General features: G+C 40.8%; 1 protein-coding gene and 1 long non-coding RNA gene across 14 annotated transcripts in view; one reads left to right on the top strand and one right to left on the bottom strand.

Moving 5' to 3' along the window:
* C2CD5 (C2 calcium dependent domain containing 5) overlaps positions 1–224 on the bottom strand; it is a 92,291-nt gene extending 92,067 nt beyond the window's left edge. For 5 of the 12 annotated variants that reach the window (XM_044941238.2, XM_044941240.2, XM_044941243.2 and 2 more), the window contains exon 1: positions 56–223. The gene's annotated coding sequence lies outside the window, so the exon portion shown is untranslated. Of the gene's footprint in view, positions 1–55 lie in introns of all 12 variants that reach the window. The other 7 variants (XM_006071777.4, XM_006071776.4, XM_006071773.4 and 4 more) reach the window with 4 other exon arrangements.
* LOC123465670 lies at positions 194–19,059 on the top strand. Of its 2 annotated transcripts, none has more exons than XR_006640924.1 (3): positions 194–325; positions 16,293–16,334; positions 18,845–19,059. It is a non-coding gene; the product is annotated as an uncharacterized LOC123465670 (long non-coding RNA). The 2 variants fall into 2 exon arrangements; XR_006640923.1 differs by lacking the exon at positions 194–325 and adding an exon at positions 12,613–14,496.
* Positions 19,060–19,234: the final 175 nt, after the last annotated feature.

Raw genomic sequence — 19,234 nt, forward strand, 5'->3', positions numbered from 1 at the left:
GTAACTGACAGAGGAGGGCGCGCGGGGGCGCGCTGCGCCGCCTGGTGCTACTTACTCTTGGAGGAGAAAGGGGGCCTTCCGGTGCGGGAACTTAGGCCTCATTCCGGAGAGGCAGGCGGAGGAGTGGCCCCTATGGAGGCTTCTGCCCGAGCTCCACAGCGCTGGCAAGAGAAGCAGAAGCCAGTCGACATCCCGTTGAGCCGCTGCCGCCCCTACTAGTCTTTCTCCTCCCCCAAAATGGCGGCTCCCGGGGCGGAGGAGGAGGCATCGATTGCTCGGCGCTCGGCCCACCTCGCAGAGGAGATGCGAAATTGGCTGAGAGCAGGTGAGAGGCGGGACGGACTTCGAGGAAGCGGAGGGCAGGGAAACTGGTGGAGCTCCGCATCATCCAGCGAGCGTGGGCTGTGAGTTGGAGCTCAGCGGCTTCCAGAGAGGAAACCGGTCTACAGGTCAAGGGCGGACCGCAGGTGCAGCTCCTAACCTCTCCGCGGGCCGTTACCTTCCCGGCTGCCAGCGCCGCGTTTCCAAAGGGCCAGGAGAGACCGGGCAGCAGCAGAGACGGATAGAGGAGCGGTTTCAGTTTGCCTTTAACGACCATTTAGTAGTTCGTGAAATCAGCTTAACTGGTTTCTACCTGGAAGGGCTACAGTTTTTGTCTTATATGAAATAGAGTGAGAAATTTCAGGAACCTCTCGGGTAGTTGAGTAAGTATTGGAGTAAGATAGTCGAGTATTCTATAGTAACATTCTTTATTCAGTCATATACACGTGTACTGGGTTACAGATGTTAAGGTAGATTTTGGACGGAAAATTTTTGAAATCCAAAGGCACTTCTTGGAGGAATTTGCCTCGTACCCTTAAGTCATCTCAGGCTGGTTATGCTGGCCATAAATCGGGCCAATAAACCAGGAGATGAGTTGTTGGAAGAAGAAATAACGATTTTAATTGGAAAGTTAGCAGACTGAGAAGATGGCCGACTAAGGCCTCAAAAAGCTACCTCTGCTTAATCTCAATTCAGGCTCCTTTTATACAGAAGTGGGAGAGGGGCCCACTCTGTTAGTGTTACTCGCTCAGTCGTGTCTGACTCTTTGCGACCCCATGGACTGTAGCCGGCCAGGTTCCTCTGTCCATGGGATTCTCCAGGCAGGAATACTGGAGGGGGTAGCCATTCCGTTCTCCACAATATCTTCCCGAACTTGGGTCTCCCATATTGCAGGCATATTCTTTACGGGTCTGAGCCACCAGGGAAGTCCAATCACTGAGCAGAACCAGTAACAGCTGCAGGTTGACAGTTGCTCCCTGTCAATTGCTTGGGGGAAGAGCCCATTGGGTGCTAACCAATGGCTATAGAGCTGAGCGGCTATAGCTTGCCCCTGCCCTGACACTCTTGTAACTTCTTGAAGGGATTTGCCCTCCACTCTTAGTTCGTTTCAGTGTGGTTATGGCACCCCACTCCAGTACTCTTGCCTGGAAAATCCCAGGGACGGAGGAGCCTGGTAGGCTGCAGTCCATGGGGTCGCTAAGAGTCGGACACGACTGAGCGACTTCACTTTCACTTTTCACTTTCATGCTTTGGAGAAGGAAATGGCAACCCACTCCGGTATTCTTGCCTGGAGAATCCCAGGGACAGAGGAGCCTAGTGGGCTGCCATCTATGCGGTCGCACAGAGTCGGACACGACTGAAGCGACTTAGCAGCAGCAGCAGCAGCAGAGATCTACAATTCTGCCGGAATTTCAGGACCTCCTACCATTGGAAATTGGGCTTTTCTGGTGGCTCAGATGGTAAAGAATCTGCTTAGAATGCAGAAGACCTCGGTTCTATCCCTGGGTTGGAAAGATCCCCTGGAGAAGGAAATGGCAACCCACTCCAGTATTCTTGCCTGGAGAATTCCATGGACAGAAGAGCCTGGTGGTCTATAGTCAGGGGACTAAAAAAGTCAGACACGACTGAGCAACTAATACACACCCCATAGGAAATTATGTTCAGCTAATTGGACGTACTTGATTAAACAGTTTGAAGACTCGACCCAATTGTATATATACATAAACTTGCTAAAATGAAGCCTAATTTATAAGCTCAGACATCAGAAAAAGATTAGAGAAATTGAAACACACACACATGAGGTAACACAAATCACTCCATAAAAGTATCAAAAACAGCGTTAACAATGCATGCTATGTTAAATACCAGAATGAGCATTAGCAATTTCAGTGGAAATATTATACCACTGGGATTCATCAGGAGTGGAAAATTCCAGATGAAGATATCAAGATTATATTTTTAACTTTGAAAATACTCAACAAGATAGGCATCCAAATTGGAAGGCAAGAAGTAAAACTCAGTATTTACAGATGATGTGATACTGTATAAAGAAAGACTCCATGGAAAAAATTGTTAAAACTAACATGAATTCTCTATAGTTGCAGGATACAAAATCAGTATATAGAAACCTATTGCTTTCTTTAAAACTATCGAGAAATTAAAATTCCATTTACAACTGTATCAAAAAGAATAAAATATCTAGAAATAAATTTAACCAAAGAGATGAAAGACTTGTATACTGAAAACTGTTAAGACATTGATGAAAGAAGACACAAAATATTGAAGACTATTCCATGCTCATACATTGGAAGAATTACTGTTGTTAAGATGTCCATATTACCAAAAGCATTGGTATTGTATAGATTCAATGCAATCCCTATCAAAGTTACAAAGCCATGTTCCACAGGACTAGAAGAAACAATTCTAAAATTTTTATGGAATCAAAAAAAAAAAAAAAAACACCCCACAAATAGCCAAAGCAACCTTGAGAAAGAGGTATCACACTCCCCAATTTCAAACTATACTGCAAAGTTATAGAGTGATGTTGTCAAAAACATAGGCATACAGATTAGTGGATCAGAATAGAAAGCAATAAATAGACCCACAAGTGTATGGGCAATTTCCATAAAGGAGCCAAGAGTATACATTGGAGAATTTTATAAGTACGTGCAATGTATGAAACTAGACCACTATCTTACACTATACACAACAGTTAACTTAAAATGGATTAAAGCCTTAAATATAAGACCTGAAACCATAAAACCTCTAGAAGAAAACATAGGCAATGAGGTCCTTGACTTTGGTCTTGGCATTAAATTTTTAGACTGAATCCAAAAGCAAAGCCTTTTAGGGCTTTCCTGATGGTTCAGCGGGTAAAGGAATCCACCTGCAGTTCAGGAGACATAGGAGATGCAGTTTCGATCCTTGGGTCAGGAAGATCCCTAGAGGAGGAATGGTATCCCAGTCCAGTATTCTTGCCTGGAAAACCCCATGGACAGAGGAGCCTAGCAGGCTACAGTCCAAAGGGTTGCAAAGAGTCAGACACAACTGCACACTGCATGCAAAACTAAAGGCAACAAAAGCAAAAATAAGTGAGCCTACATCAGACTAAAAAGCTGCACAATAAAGGAAATCATCCACAAAATGAAAAGGCATCCTACTGAATAGAAGTGCAAATATATATCTAATGAGGGGTTAGTATCTAAAATGTCGAAAGCAAACAATAGTAAATAAAATAATCTGATTTTAAAATGGGCAAAGGATCTAAATAGACATTTTTCCAGAGAAGACATGTAGATGGTAAACAGGCACATAAAAAGGTGTTCAACATCACTATCATGGAAATGCAAATCAAACTACATTGAGATATCAGCACACACCCATTAGGATGACTACTCTCAAAATGGCAAAAGTTAACAAGTGTTGAAGAGAATGTGGAGAAGGGAGTCCATGCACATTGTTGGTGGGAGTGTAAATTGGTACAGTCACTATGGAAAACATTATGGAGGTACCTCAAAAAATTAAAAATTGAACTATGATATGGTCAAGCTTATGGATATTTGTCTACTGAACACAAAAACACTAATTTGAAAAGATGCATCCATTTTAATTGCAGCATTATTTACAAACTAGCTAACATACAAAAGCAAACTATGTCCTGTGATAGATGAATGGATAAAGAAGATGCAGTGTATGTATATACAATAAAACACTAGTCAGTCATAAACAAGATAATTTTGCCATTTGTGACAACATGAATGGACCTTAAGGGTATCATGCTAAGTGAAATAAGTCAGAGAAAGACAAATACCATATGATTTCACATACATGTGGAATCTAAAAAAGAAATGAACAGAGGACAAAGCAAAACTAAACGCACAGAAAAAAACTGGTGATTAGAGGACAAGAGGGCTGAGAGTGAGCAAAATGGTGAAAGTGGTCAGTTGTATAGTGATGGATGGTAACTAGACTTACTGTGTTGATCACTTCATCAGTTCAGTCGCTCAGTCGTGTCCAACTCTTTTCGACCCCATGAATTGCAGCACACCAGGCCTCCCTATCCATCACCAACTCCCGGAGTTCACTGAGACTCACGTCCATGGAGTCAGTGATGTCATTCAGTCATCTCATCCTCTGTCATCCCCTTCTCCTCCTTCCCCCATATCCCTCCCAGCATCAGAGTCTTTTCCAATGAGTCAACTCTTCCCATGAGGTGGCCAAAGTGTTGGAGTTTCAGCTTTAGCATCAGTCCTTCCAAAGAACACCCAGGACTGATCTTTAGAATGGACTGGTTGGATCTCCTTGCAGTCCAAGGGACTCTCAAGAGTCTTCTCCAACACCACAGTTCAAAAGCATCAATTCTTCGGTGCTCAGCTTTCTTCACAGTCCAAATCTCACATCCATACATGACCACTGGAAAAACCATAGCCTTGACTAGACGGACCTTTGTTGGCAAAGTAATGTCTCTGCTTTTGAATATGCTATCTAGGTTGGTCATAACTTTCCCTCCAAGGAGAAAGCGTCTTTTAATACCATGGCTGCAGTCACCATCTGCAGTGATTTTGGAGCCCAGAAAAATAAAGTCTGCCACTGTTTCCACTCTTTTCCCATCTATTTCCCATGAAGTGATGGGACCGGATGCCATGATCTTCATTTTCTGAATGTTGAGCTTTAAGCCAACTTTTTCACTCTCCACTTTCACTTTCATCAAGAGGCTTTTTAGTTCCTCTTCAGTTTGTGCCATAAGGGTGGTGTCATCTGCACATCTGAGGTGATTGATATTTCTCCCGGCAATCTTGATTCCAGCTTGTGCTTCTTCCAGCCTAGCGTTTCTCATGATGTACTCTGCATATAAGTTAAATAAGCAGGGTGACAATATACAGCCTTGACGAACTCCTTTTCCTATTTGGAACCAGTCTGTTGTTCCATGTCCAGTTCTAACTGTTGCTTCCTGACCTGCATATAGGTTTCTCAAGAGGCAGGTCAGGTGGTCTGGTATTCCCATTTCTTTCAGAATTTTCCACAGTTTACTGTGATCCACACAGTCAAAGGCTTTGGCATAGTCAATAAAGCAGAAATAGCAAATTATTATGTTGTATACCTGAAATTAATACAGTGTTACATGTTAGTTTTACCTCAATAAAAAAAAAATACTCAACAGGTTAAATTAAGTATACTAGACAGTGGTGACCCAGAATTATCTTTTCAAAGCAAAAATTTCTTTACAGAAGGAATACTGTTCATGTAAGTGAGAAGTTGAACTCCCCCCTCCAAAAAAAAGAAAGACTACCTCAAAATTAAAATCTAAAAGATGAAACTAGAGAAACCTTTATCCATCCAAACTATGACAAATGAATAGAGGCAACAGTTTCAATGCAAATTTCCTTAAATCTACCTGCAGTTTTTGTGGAGTGTAACTCTACACTTAAAATGCCCTTACAATACTCTCAAGGTCAGCTATAATAAGTACATGATCAGCTAATCTTGGTTTGTTTTATTTTGTTTCAATGGTAGAGGTGAAATAGCTTTTTTACTGAAATCAAAATGTAGCTATACTATCATTTTTTAATACCAAAATATATATATAAAGAGAAGAATTAGATAAATTAAGTTTAGCAACAATCTTAATGGAAAAATATTGCATAATGTTACAGGATGTTGTAATAAAAAAATTTGTAAATTACACAATTAGAGATTAGTCATTCAGCCTCCTAATTAGTAGCCTGAGAGGTACTTGTACATAGCTGTTGCCTTAGGCTTATCAACAGGAGATTATAATTAAGATGCTTCCTGAAGTTTTTTTTTCACAGAATTAAATCTGGCTTCAGTTTGTCATCTAATATTGTACTGGTTTCTTTTAATTAGTTCTGGGAACAATACTGACTTTCCTGACAAATCCATCATGATCTGCTTCCTGATTACCTCTTTAGCTTCATACCCTCTCACACTTTTTACATTTTATATCCTACCGTATTAACCAAAGTTAATGTATATTGAATATTTGATGTGCAACAGTCAGCGCATCTCAACTTTTAAGCCTCCCTAAAAACCTGAGATAGTAATTGTCAGCTTTCATTTTATAGATGAGGAAACTGAGGCTTGGCAAACACACGGTGATTACCCAAAGTCATAGAGCTGGTAACTTGGAGGCAGGATTTATATCTAGACAATGCCATTCCAAGAACCCTTGTTCTTTAAAGGCTACATGTAGTTTTTCAATAAATTATGCTTTTCTCTCTGCTTGAAATGCCTTTCTGAGATAGTCATCATAGAAAACATTTAAGAATTCATGTGTGTGCTGTGCTTAGTCGCTCAATCATATCCGACTCTTTGTGAAGCAATGGACAGAGGAGCCTAGCAGGCTACATACAGTCCATGGGGATTCTCCAGGCAAGAATATTGGAGTGGGTTGCCATACCATCCTCCAGGGGATGTTCTCAACCCAGGGATGGAACCCAGGTCTCCTGCATTGCAGGCGGATTCTTTACTGTCTGAGTTAGCAGGGAAGCCCAAGAATACTTGAGTGGGTAGCCTATCCCTTCTCCAGCTGATCTTCCCGACCCAGGAATTGAATCAGGGTCTCCTGCATTACAGGCAGATTCTTTACCAGCTGAGCTACCAGGGACACCTAAAAAATTAATGACTCAGTTTAAATGTGACTCAGATGTCTTCCCTGTTCTCCTTCCTAATAAACATACAATGCTACCACTGAATCCAACACATGTAATACTGCACTGTCCATATACATAATTTTTGGCCTGTCTCTCCCCATTGAACTTTGAGCAACTTGAGGACTGCTTTCTGCTCACTCATCTCTCAGTTCTCAGTTCCCTGCCCTTTATGTGATCAAAAAAATACTTGTTGAATTAAATTTAAGTAACACTTACAGTATTAATACCTTGCTCGCTCTTTCCTGATTTCCTAAAATCCTTTTATCTCTCTCCATCCCCTCAAAGTTAAGCCTCTCAAGGGTTGTCTACATGTGCTGTCCTAAATTCTGAAAGAGATGGAAATCCAGACCACCTGATCTGCCTCTTGAGAAATTTGTATGCAGGTCAGGAAGCAACAGTTAGAACTGGACATGGAACAACAGACTGGTTCCAAATAGGAAAAGGAGTTCGTCAAGACTGTATATTGTCACCCTGTTTATTTAACTTATATGCAGAGTACATCATGAGAAATGCTGGACTGGAAGAAACACAAGCTGGAATCAAGATTTCCGGGAGAAATATCAATCACCTCAGATATGCAGATGACACCACCCTTATGGCACAAACTGAAGAGGAACTAAAAAGCCTCTTGATGAAAGTGAAAGTGGAGAGTGAAAAAGTTGGCTTAAAGCTCAACATTCAGAAAACGAAGTTCATGGCATCCAGTCCCATCACTTCATGGGAAATAGATGGGGAAACAGTGAAAATAGTGTCAGACTTTATTTTTCTGGGCTCCAAAATCACTGCAGATGGTGACTGCAGCCATGATATTAAAAGACGCTTCCTCCTTGGAAGGAAAGTTATGACCAACCTAAATAGCATATTCAAAAGCAGAGACATTACTTTGCCAACAAAGGTTCATCTAGTCAAGGCTATGGTTTTTCCAGTGGTCATGTATGGATGTGAGAGATGGACTGTGAAGAAGGCTGAGAGCCGAAGAATTGGTGCTTTTGAGCTGTGGTGTTGGAGAAGACTCTTGAGAGTCCCTTGGACTGCAAGGAGATCCAACCAGTCCATTCTGAAGGAGATCAGCCCTGGGATTTCTTTGGAAGGAATGATGCTAAAGCTGAAACTCCAACACTTTGGCCATCTCATGGGAAGAGTTGACTCATTGGAAAAGACTGTGATGCTGGGAGGGATTGGGGGCAGGAGGAGAAGGGGACGACAGAGGATGAGATGACTGAATGACATCACCGACTCCATGGACATGAGTTTGGGTGGACTCTGGGAGTTGGTGATGGACAGGGAGGCCTGGCGTGCTGCAATTCATGGGGTCGCAAAGAGTTAGACAGGACTGAGAGACTGAACTGAATTGAAGATCTTTCTGGAAAACTCTAAGCACAATTGATAATTACCTTGGACTCTTCCTCTTACCTTTGACACTCAAAGAATTGCCAAGTCCTGTGGCTTTTTACTCCTAGTTCAGTTCAGTTCAGTTCAGTCACTCAGTCATGTCCGACTCTTTGTGACCCCATGAATTGCAGCACACCAGGCCTCCCTGTCCATCACCAACTCCCGGAGTTCACCTAGACTCACGTCCATCGAGTCAGTGATGCCATCCAGCCATCTCATCCTCTGTCGTCCCCTTCTCCTCCTGCCCCCAATCCCTCCCAGCATCAGAGTTTTTTCCAATGAATCAACTCTTCGCATGAAGTGGCCAAAGTACTGGAGTTTCAGCTTTAGCATCAGTCCTTCCAATAAGCATCTTTCAAATCCATCTACTTCCTTCACTATTTATCACCTGGATGTCTGGTAACCCCACTTCCACTTTTGTTTTAAAACTATGAAGCCACCAAAGAGATGTTTTTAAATAGCAAATATATTTGCGTCACTCTATTTTAGGGGAATACTTTTGCCAAAGATTAGATGACATCCATTTTTTCTTGTCAGAGACTTTTCTTTATAAGAAAGTAAAAATGTTCAGAACTTAGGGAGATCAGAAGTGGGTTTTTAGCTTAATATTTGCCTTGATGGGTTTGTTTAAAGCCAAACCATGACTTTCCACCTGTGTTACCCTATCACCTAATGCTAGATTATTCCATTTCTAAGGGATTGTTATTCAAATGAATTGTTTTGTTTCAGTATCTACAGACTGAAATAGATCCCAATTCACCATAATTCATTACAAGTTGTACAAGTTAGACTGCCTTCTGTGTATGCGTGCTCAGTTTTGTCTGACTCTATGCCACCCTTTGGACTGTAGCCCACCAGGCTCCTCTATCCATTTTTTTCTCCAGGGAAGAATACTGGAGTGGGTAGCCATTCCTTTCTGCAGGGGATCTTCCCGACCCAGAGATTGAACTCACGTCTCGTGTCTTGGAAGGCTGAGTCTTTACCACTGAGCCACCTAGGAAGTCATATACAAGCTAGATACTGACCCTTAAAAGTTTTAACTCAGCCGCTGTATTTCCTCTGATGCAGATTATTTTTCCTTTGCCAGTTAGGTGACATTAATAGAGTTTTCCTGACCCTATAGGCCATTATCTTCACAGAGACACTGAATGTAACATTAATTGAATTACATTGGTATAAATTTCTCAACCCCTTTGTTAATGTCCAGTATTTTCCTATTGTTAGAGGAGATGTTCAATAATGTTCCAATGTATCTTGAAAAGTAAAGCTGCTGCTGCTGCTACTGCTGCTAAGTCGCTTTAGTCATGTCCGACTCTGTGCGACCCCAGAGACGGCAGCCCACCAGGCTTCCCCGTCCCTGGGATTCTCCAGGCAAGAACACTGGAGTGGGTTGCCATTTCCTTCTCCAATGCATGAAAGTGAAAAGTGAAAGTGAAGTCGCTCAGTCGTCCCCGACTCTTAGCGACCCCATGGACTGCAGCCTACCAGGCTCCTCTGTCCATGGATTTTCCAGGCAAGAGTACTGGAGTGGGGTGCCATTGCCTTCTCCGAAAGTAAAGCTAGAGATATATATTTACTAAAATCTGTAATGAGCAAGATTCAGCTTCTAGGCTGAACTCACTGTGGACTATTTAAAGGAGGGATGGTAAGAAGTGAGGCAGTTAATAATTACTGCAATTGATGGGAAGAACAGAAGTGGACCTAACCTATGGCTAGTATCCCTGTACAGCTCACTGTGATATGACACACTTGCAGTCTGTTCCAAACAGTTGCATAAAGGATTTCTAGACCTGCTATCGATTGAGTTGCTTCCCACAGGAGAAAGTAACTTCACTCATTACAGGCAACATACATACAGACAGCTACTGCAATTCAGATGCAACCAGTTGAAATTTTAGCAATACCTATGGGGTTGGAACAACAAAACTCAGTTGATGTAGGGATCTGAATATTCCAAGAATAAATTCAGCTACATACCTTGGGACCTTAGTTCCTACTTAACTCCTGTGGCTTGTCTTCATTCCCACTTGGGTAAAGAAATTGACTCACCACCACCACACCTAGCCAAAGGAAGTTTGCTCAAACATCTCCTGATATATATTACTATTGAATGTTTGTCTACTGCTACAAAGAGAAAAACCAAAATTTCTAAAGTATACTCTAAGATTTTATGTGATTTGGCCCCTACAAACACTAAGTAAGTGTTAGTTGCTCAGTTGTGCCCGACTCTTTGCAACCCCATGGACTGCAGCCCACGAGGCTCCTCTGTCCATGAGATTTTCCAGGCAAGGATACTGGAGTGGGTTGTCATTTCCTTCACCAGGGGATCTTCCCAACCCAGAGATCTAACCCAGGTCTGCACTGCAGGCAAGTTCTTTACCGACTAACCTGCAAGGGAAGCCTAACTTTACTAGCTTAATTTTCATGACCCTCCCTCCCACTGACCTATTCCAACTGCATTGGTCTCCTTTAAACAATACCATTTTCCATTTCTTAATAATTAATGTTGAGATAACTGAATAGCTGTATGGAAAAGGAAAAATTGAACATGTTCCTCACATCATAGTAGTTGGAACTTATATCACAGAAAAAGGATTAATAGCTCTGTATATAAAGAGCTTCTAAAAAAGATTTTTAATGACTAAGAAGTATAAACAGATGGTTCACGTCCATCCTGTTCGTGGGTGCTCAGCCTTGTCTGACTCTGTGATCCATGGGCCTTTGCCTGCCAGGTTCCTCTGTCTGTGGGATTTCCCAGGCAAGAATGCTGGAGTGGGTTACCATTTCCTCCTTCAGGGAATCTTCCTGACCCAGGGATCAAACCCACATCTCTCTTTTGCATGTCCAGCATTGGCAGGCAGATTCTGTACCCTGAACCACCTGAAAAGAGAAAATCAGGGAATTCTCTGGCAGTCCAGTGCTTAGGATTTTCACTGACAAAGGCAAAGGTTCATTCCCTGGTCTGGGAATTAGAATCCCCAAAGCTGCACAGTGCAGGGGCAAACAAAGAAAAAAAAGAAAATCGAATGGTCCTTGAGCATATAAAAAGATGCTCATAATTTTAAAAGATGCAAATCATACCATAATGAATTGCCATTTCTTATATATCTGGTAGGAAAAAACCCAAAAGCTTGACAAACATACTCTGTTGGCAAAGCTGCGGGGAAACATATACATTTCTGGTGGGAATGCCAAAATATAATCCATGTGGAGAAGAATGTGGGGATATTTAGCACAATTACAAATGAATTTTTGTTTGATGCAAAAATCCTACTTCTAGAAACATATCCCAAAGAAACACTAACAAAAACACAGAAGATTGTGTGCACAAGGCTATTAATGATAGCACTCTTTGTAACAGCAAAAGACTAAGAACACATATGCCTATCATGAAAAAGTCTGAAAATCATGAAAGGCTGAATAAAGTACTATGTCATTTGCATATTTAAATATGAATAGTATGCAACTGTAATATGAGTAAAGACAGTATCCATATACTACTGAGGAACAATTACCAGAATATACAGGCTAAGCATGAAAAAAAGAAGCATGTTTTGAAAACAACCAAGTTGAGGGGGAAAAAAAAACAACCACCAAGTATCTTTTCTAGAAGGAAGTGGAGGAATAATAATAAAGAGAAAAGTATTCACATATATTATTTTGAAGCAAAGGATAAATGAAAACTAATGAAAATGGTTACCTGTGAGGAGAGAGAGAAGATAGAAAAGAAGCTAGCCTTTTTAGAAAAGTACTTTATTCTGTGGCACAGGCTTTGGAAACAAAGTACAAAAAAATTTTTTTTAATTGAAATCAAAATAAGGCAAATCTAACTATATAGAAGGTGCTTGCCTCGTAGCTCAGATGGTAAAGAATCTGCCTGCAATGCAGGAACGGAGAAGGCAATGGCACCCCACTCCAGTACTCTTGCCTGGAAAATCCCATGGACGGAGGAGCCTGGTAGGCTGCAGTCCATGGGGTCGCTAGGAGTCGGACTCGACTGAGCGACTTCACTTGCACTTTTCACTTTCATGCATTGGAGAAGGAAATGGCAACCCACTCCAGTGTTCTTGCCTGGAGAATCCCAGGGACAGGGGAGCCTGGTGGGCTGCCATCTCTGGGGTTGCACAGAGTCGGACACAACTGGAGTGACTTAGCAGCAGCAGCAGCAATGCAGGAGACCTGGGTTTAATCCCTGGTCGGGAAAATCACCCTGGAGACAGAAATGGCTACCCACTCAGTATTCTTGCCTGGGAAATACCATGAACAGAGGAGCCTGGTGGGCTACAGTCCATGGGTCTCAAAGAGAAAATCGGTAAATTAACCACACACACAAAAAACTATTCCAAATGTCTTTACAACATAGAAGTTCATCTACATATCCCTACTGCGAAGTATCCTAGGGACAAAAATAACTACAAAGAAATCTTAATCTGTTTTATATGATCAAATCTTTAGTAATAATATCCATATTGAATATATGTGTGTATATATATATATTATTGGGCCACATCAAATTTAATAGCATGTATATTTTGTTGGAACACATCAAATGTGTAAAAATCCAATGTTCATAATATTTACAGCAATAGAATAAAAAGCCTCGTTGTTCCCTTTGGAGAATGCTAGGAAACAAACACATTATTCTGAGAACAGAAACTAAAGAGAATGAATAAAGTATTATCTTGCCTTTCCTAGAAGAATTTCACCTCAGGATAACCTAAGGGAATAATTTTAAGGGAAAGTTTTTCTTTATAGATATATTCCAGTTCATAAATAAAGGAATAGTAAAATTAAAATATTACCAGTCTAGGGTGTATAGCACAGGGAACTATATTCAATACCTTAAAATAAACTTTGCTGCTTTCTAGCCATGTCATATTGACAAATTATGCAACAAAAAGAAAAAAATAAACTCTAAAGGAAAATATATGTATCTAGCTGGATCAGTTCAGAGATGACTTCTCTATCTGAAAGACTTGTGTGTGGCAAGCCAAACTCTCCTCATCTTCTGGGGACTTGTCTTCCTCCTTTTGAAGTCCCAGGCCTCTACCTGTGTCTCCTTAGCTGAAGAGGACACAGCCTTATATTAGCCTCAATTTCCTGACAGATTTTGACCATCATTGTCTCTGAGAGGCTCTTGTACATATATATTTAAGTGTGTTTTTCTCCTGTTATTCTGTCTTATTTAATTATTAGACCAACCCAAGAACCTAGAAATTTTTTCACCCCTACAAGAAATATATAGAATTAATAAATGTTTTCTTTTAAAATTAAGTCCACCATGAATTATTTTACTCATCCTGTGTCTAGGGTGCTCAAGACATTTAAGTTGAAAGATGAGTGGGAATTAATTTCAACACAATTGGCATTTTCTCAAAGAAACCTTCCCTGCATTCCCAGATTAGGTCAGCATTGTGTAGTACTTTAAGTTATCCCTTTTAATGTTAAAATAATTGTAACTAAATAATTAATTAGGTGAGTAGTTGTTTAAAGCCCTCTGCCCTGGTAATGAGCCCTGTGAAATCAAGCACTGTCCATTTCTGTCTCATCATTGCATTGCTGGCAGATTACACACAGTAGGCAATACAGTATATTTTTATTAAATGAATAAAATGTCATGTTCCTGTGTAAGAAGAACAGATTCTCAAGTTTGATGAAATGCTAAGGACTTGCAAGGAGACAAGAGCCCTGGATTTAAATCTTTAACTCCTCATTTACTGTTTAAGACTGAGTAAATTACTTACACTGTAAAAACTAAGGATTTCTATAAAATTAAGAAGTGGTGGGAGCATTTCAATAATGCATTTAAACTTTCTGGAGGGACTTCCCTAGTGGCTCAGTGGTAAAGAATCTGCCTGTTAATACAGGAGACATGGATTTGATCCCTGGTCCAGGAAGATCCCACATGCCGTGGAGCAACTAAGCATATGGGCCACAACTATTAAGCCTGTGCTCTGGAGCCCGGGAGCCGCAAATGCTGCAGCCCCCTTGCCCTAGAGCCGTACTTTGCAACAGGAGAAGCCACTGCAACGAGACGCTCCTGCACCACAAGAGAGTAGCCCCCTCTGCAACTAGAGAAGAGCAGGAGCAGCCACTAAGACCCAGCACCGCCGTAAGTAAATAATTCTTCAAAAAAACACAAAAAAACAGTTTCTGGAACACAGAAGTATCCAACAACCATTAACTATTGTTTAGCTACTCATTTATTCAGCAAACATTTTTATGTGGCAGAAACTGTTCAGGGAACCAAAGATTTCATGGTGCAGGAGAAATATTATCACTGCCTTCATGGGATATTTCAATAGAGGAGAAATTAGGAAATAGGTAAATGAATACTGTAATCTCAGGCAAGTATAGGCACAATAAAGAATAATAGGAACTATTTTAAATAGAATAACTTGAAAATAGCTCTTTTAGAAGATACTATCAGGAAAAAAGGAGGGGAATACACAATGTAACGATGTAGAGGGAGAAGGGATGGTAAAGAAATTAGCTTCTCCTTAATAAACTATTATGATTGTGGATTTATTTATTTTCCATTACAGTTCTATCAATTTTTTTTTGTTTTATATATATTGAGGCTGTTATTCAGAAGACACAGAAATAAAATTGTGATCTCTTCCTGTTGACCATTTCAACATTACAAAGTGAACTAACAATATTTTTTTCATGAACATTTATCTATTAATATTGCCCAACCAGCTTTTGATTGGTCAATATTCTCACAGTATATTCTCTGTCCTTGGAATTTTCCAGGCAAGAATACTGGAATGGGTTGCCATTTGCTTCTCCAGGGCATCTTCCCAACCCAGGAATTGAAACCATGTCTCCTGTTTTTCCTAGCATTGGCAGGCAGATTCTTTACCACTGTGCTGCCTTGGTGGTATATTTCTACCCGTGAAAATGTTCGTTGCCCTTCGTGTCCCACTCTTTGTGACTGCATGGATAGTAGCCCACCAGGCTCCTTCATCCATGGAATTCTCCTGACAAGAATACTGGAGTGGGCTGCCATTCCCTTCTCCAGGGGATCTTCCTGACCCAGGGATCGAACTTAGGTCTCTTCTACATTGCAGGCAGATTTTTTACCAACTGAGCCACCTCATAAGACTTCTCTGTATATAAATTTTTCATATTTTTTATTATGAGGCATGTTTCCCCTAGCACAGTGTTTATCTCATTGTTGGCACTCAGAGAATATTTGTTGAATAAATGAATTTGTTGAATGGTGACACCACTATATATTGATTGTTAGAGAATTTAAGGGCTCATGTAAATAGTGGTTACTGAGTGTTTTATTGGACCAACTGCATGACTCTTTCAAATTTATGCAAACAGCACCCTTTTTAAACAGCTCTTTAGAACTTTTGACTACAGGGCCCTCTCTTCTGCCACCCTGCTCATTTAGGGAGGCATTTCCTTGTGCTAAGCCACAAGACAACTCTGAGGAAGAGAGGCTGGGAGGTGGGGGGGACAGGTATAAATAGATCCTGTCATATGTTAAGGAACTGGGGTTCAGTGGTAATTTGCCTATGGTTAGTGAACACGCCCCCTCTTTCCTTCCTGTAACACACCTCTTGCAAACAACAAAGTAATTTTAAAATTCTGTTTTGGTTATCATATTTTCCACAACAAGTGTTGAAGTCCTGAGGCAAAAATGAGCCCCGATGTGCCTTGGAGAAAAGTAAGCAAGTGGAAGGATAGTTGAGCACTGCTTTTATCGTTGCTGTTGTTAGGGAATTAAATTGACCCTTTATTTGATATCATCTTTCTAGTCTCTGGAACAAACAGTGCATATTTTCTTGTCCCTGCTGTTCCTCTAGAATGCCCTTTCTCTCCCTACTTATGCAAATCTAACTGCTTCCTTCAGCACCAGTTACTATTTTCTGATGATGCTTTATCCTTAAACAGGTGTAAGGTATGGATCTTGATCTCCAGAAGTTTGTAGTTCAGGTATGTGGATGAAACATTTATTACACATGAAAAATGTTAACTATAATAAATGACTACATGTTGTTGATTAGTCGGTAAGTCACGTCTGACTCTTTGCAACCTCGTAAATTGTAGCCCGCCAGTCTCCTCTCTTCGTGGTATTTCCCAAGCAAGAATACTGGAGTGCTTTGCCATTTCCTTCTCCAGAGGATCTTCCCAACCCAGGGATTGAACCCACGTCTCTTGCAAGTCTCAAGAACCCAAGCAGTCTCTTGCATTGCAGGCAGATTATTTACCACTGAGCAACATTTTGGATGTTAACTGAATGGTTTGGACAAAATATTAAAGGAGTTAAGGAATCTGAGAAAAGTTAGGGAAGAAGCCTCTCATAAAAGATAGATTTGAGTTGGCAATTTGAGGATTAGCAAGGTCTAGACAATGGGGATTCCTTTGAGAAAAAAATCAAGAGCAAAACTATTGAAGAAAGAATGCTGATGGAATAGTCTAGAAATAATGACTAGAGTTGTGGCTGGATTTTGGGATTTTGGAGAAAAGTGGTAACATGGAAGGATAGGTTATCCCCAGGGCAACAAATGGCAACCAGAATTGGGAGGGAGGTGATTCGATCAATAAATCGAAGGAGCAAGGACATTGTTATGTCAGCAAAGGAAGCCATCTAAGGATTTTTTGGAGGAAAGAGGCATAATTAGAGCAATATTTTACTAAATGAAAATTCCGTGAGGATTCAGGATAAATTGAACTGCTGAAGGCCAAAGAATCATTGCTGTGCTTTAGCTATTAGCATAAACATGGTAACTGTTAATGGAAAGGAAAGTAGAGTCGGAAATTATTAAGGAAGAATTGATGAGACATAGCTCTGCACATTAAAGGGAAATAAAATGAAAGAAAAAGACTGCCTCAAGTTTTGAAACATGCTGCTGCTGCTGCTGCTAAGTCGCTTCAGTCGTGTCCGACTCTGTGCGACCCCATAGATGGCAGCCCACCAGGCTCCCCCGTCCCTGGGATTCTCCAGGCAAGAAACATGAGGACACAGAAATGAAGGCATTATTACTAGAAAAGGGGGAAAATGAAAATTAAGAAAAATGAGTTGTTTTGTTAATATTTTTTATTATTATTTGAGTTAATATTTGAGTTAATATTTTTAAAGAACAAAAATTCAACCGAGTCAATATAAGCATCAAATTGGCTTTATTAAACAATCCATGAATCAGGCAGCACCCATCTAGTAAACAGATAGGAGCTCCCTTGAGTTATGGAAAAGGAAAAGTTTTTAAAGGCAGAAAGGGGGTGGAAACAGAAAATTATTAACAAACAATGCAGTTTCAGACAGGATCACCTTTCTAAGGGGAGAGAACGTACCTATTGGCCAAATTGCTTCAGTTAGTGCTGACAGGTAATTCCAGGCTAACTGGTTAAAGATCACATTCCAAGGGAGTTAAGACAGTAATTAGATTAGGTATTAAGTCTTGATTTGGTGACGTGGACTTAACATAAATGACTCTATTTTGGGACTATTGTTTCTTTTTTAAAACATTGAGTTTCATGAAGTCTTCCTCAACTGTCCCAATCTGCTTTAAGCATCCCAAAACCCAATGACATTACAGCAAGGATTTCTTAGGCCAATTCTGAGTTGGTTGGATGGCTCCTCTGTCAATTTTGCTGACCCACTCATGCAGCTGCATATTTGCAAGAATGGCTGTTCTTGCAAGAACGCTGGAATTTGCAAGATTGGGGGTTCGACACTGGCTGTTAACTAGGAGGTCTTAGGTCTCCCGAAAATGTGCTCCATCCTGTGGTGGGGTAGACTGGCTCTAATATGGTAGACATAGCCAGCATTCCAGTAGGGCAGAAACAGTCTGTCACTGAAATTTCTTACCTTCAAAGCTTCCAAAGTCCACCTAACAGTCAGGAACTATTATCATGACCCAGTCTCCTCTTTCCTTGCAAAGTGAACTTGATACTTAAAATGATACCATTTAAAAAGTTTTTTTTTTATACTTAGGGCCTTGTAAGGCAGGCCTCTTTCAACTGAAGTGTTACATGTATTAGGGTTCAGACTACCTCACTCCAAAATGTACCTCAATAGCATATTGATTATTTTGAATCAAAGTTGCTAAAGAAATGGCCAATGCAACAGGGCAACTCTGACTCTCCTCTCTGTCTCCCTGAAAGCAGGAAATAAATGTCTCATGTAAAAGATGCCCTTCTTTCACCTGGAGGCAGAAGGACAGTCTTATCTCCTGAGGTAGGAAATTGGGGCTGAGAAGCCTGTGCAAATAGACCTGACGAGTTTTAAAATTTACTACCCCAAGCCCAAACTCAGTTCAGATTCTTCACTAATTGGGCACCCCAAACCTAAGTTTCTTTGTCCAGTCAATTCCTCACAAATTTATTGTTTCTTTGTATAAAAAGTATAAAAGTTGCCTGTTTTCATCACTTCTTAGGTGTCATTTATATGGGACCACCATGTGCATGAATTAAATTGTGTTCCTTTTTCTCCTATGAATCAGTCTTCTGTGAGTTATATTATTACTCCAGTTACAAGAGCACAAGAAGGGGAGAAGAGGAAACTTCCCCCTCCCCAACACACGCATTCAACACACGTGAACTTCCAGATGTTCAAGCTCGTTTTAGAAAAGGCAGAGGAACCAGAGATCAAATTGCCAACATCTGCTGGATCATTGAAAAAGCAAGAGAGTTCCAGAAAAACATCTATTTCTGCTTTATTGACTATGCCAAAGCCTTTGACTGTGTGGATCACAAAAAACTGTGGAAAATTCTGAAAGAGATGGGAATACCAGACCACCTGACCTGCCTCTTGAGAAACCTGTATGCAGGTCAGGAAGCAACAGTTAGAACTGGACATAGAACAACAGACTGGTTCCAAATAGGGAAAGGAG

This window comes from Bubalus bubalis, chromosome 4, assembly GCF_019923935.1.
Source record: "Bubalus bubalis isolate 160015118507 breed Murrah chromosome 4, NDDB_SH_1, whole genome shotgun sequence".
Lineage (NCBI taxonomy): Eukaryota > Metazoa > Chordata > Mammalia > Artiodactyla > Bovidae > Bubalus > Bubalus bubalis.